Raw genomic sequence first — 1,651 nt, forward strand, 5'->3', positions numbered from 1 at the left:
TCTGAAGATCCTTACCAGTTTTTAACTGAGTTCTTGTAGATTTGTGAGACTGTTAAGACGAATGGAGTAGATCCTGAAGTCTACAGGCTCATGCTTTTCCCTTTTGCTGTAAGAGACAGAGCTAGAACATGGTTGGACTCACAACCTAAAGATAGCCTGGACTCCTGGGATAAGCTGGTCACGGCCTTCTTGGATAAATTCTTTCCTCCTCAAAAGTTGAGCAAGTTTAGAGTGGATGTTCAGACCTTCAAGCAAAAAGATGGTGAATCCCTCTATGAAGCTTGGGAAAGATACAAGCAGATGACCAAAAACTGTCCTTCTGACATGTTTTCAAAGTGGACCATATTAGATATATTCTATTATGGTCTATCTGAGTTTTCCAAAATGTCATTGGACCACTCTGTAGGTGGATCCATTCACCTAAAGAAAACGCCTGCAGAAGCTCAGGAACTCATTGACATGGTTGCAAATAACCAATTCATGTACACTTCTGAGAGGAATTCCGTGAATAATGGGACGCCTCAGAGGAAGGGAGTTCTTGAAATTGATGCTCTGAATACCATATTGGCTCAGAACAAAGTGTTGACTCAGCAAGTCAACATGATTTCTTAAAGTTTGAATGGATGGCAAAATGCATCCAACAGTACTAAAGAGGCATCTTTTGAAGAAGAAGCTTATGATCCTGAGAACCCTGCAATGGCAGAGGTAAATTACATGGGTGAACCTTTCGGAAACACCTATAATTCATCATGGAGAAATCATCCAAATTTCTCATGGAAGGATCAACAAAAGCCTCAACAAGGCTTTAATAATGGTGGAAGAAACAGGTTTAGCAATAGCAAGCCTTTTCCATCATCTTCTCAGCAACAGATAGAGAATTCTGAGCAGAGCTCCTCTAATTTAGCAAATATAGTCTCTGATCTGTCAAAGGCCACTTTAAGTTTCATGAGTGAAATAAGGTCCTCCATCAGAAATTTGGAGGCACAAGTGGGCCAGCTGAGTAAAAAAGTAACTGAAACTCCTCCTAGTACTCTCCCAAGCAATACAGAAGAGAATCCAAAGAGAGAGTGCAAGGCCATTGATATAGTCAATATGGCCGAATATAGAGAGGGTGGAAAGGACGAAAATCCTGGTGAGGAAGACCTCCTGGGACGTCCTCTGAGCAAGAAGGAGTCCCCTATTGAGGACCTAAAGGAATCTGAGGCTCATATAGAGACCATAGAGATTCTATTAAACCTCCTTCTGCCATTCATGAGCTCTGAAGACTATTCTTCCTCTGAAGAGGATGAAGATGTAACTGGAGAGTAAGTTGCTCAATATTTAGGAGCTATCATGAAGCTGAATGCCAAGTTGTTTGGTAATGAGACTTGGGAAGGTGAACCTCCCTTGCTCATTAGTGAACTAGATACATGGGTTCAGCAAATATTACCTCAAAAGAGACAAGATCCTGGCAAATTCTTAATACCCTATACCATAGGCACCATGACCTTTAACAAGGCTTTATGTGACCTGGGGTCAAGCATAAATCTTATGCCACTCTCTGTAATGGAGAAACTAAGGATCATTGAGGTACAGCCTGCCTTATTCTCATTACAATTGGCAGACAAGTCAGTAAGACAAGCTTATGGATTAGTAGAGGACGTGTTGGTAA

The 1,651-nt window shown here is 41.3% G+C and overlaps 1 non-coding gene across 1 annotated transcript; it reads right to left on the minus strand.

Annotated features, from left to right (window-relative positions):
* Window positions 1-222: 222 nt before the first annotated feature.
* LOC130977659 (small nucleolar RNA R71) lies at window positions 223-326 on the minus strand. Its single transcript, XR_009085343.1, has one exon. It is a non-coding gene; the product is annotated as a small nucleolar RNA R71 (small nucleolar RNA).
* Window positions 327-1,651: the final 1,325 nt, after the last annotated feature.

This window comes from Arachis stenosperma, chromosome 4, assembly GCF_014773155.1.
Source record: "Arachis stenosperma cultivar V10309 chromosome 4, arast.V10309.gnm1.PFL2, whole genome shotgun sequence".
In the NCBI taxonomy this organism is placed as follows: domain Eukaryota; kingdom Viridiplantae; phylum Streptophyta; class Magnoliopsida; order Fabales; family Fabaceae; genus Arachis; species Arachis stenosperma.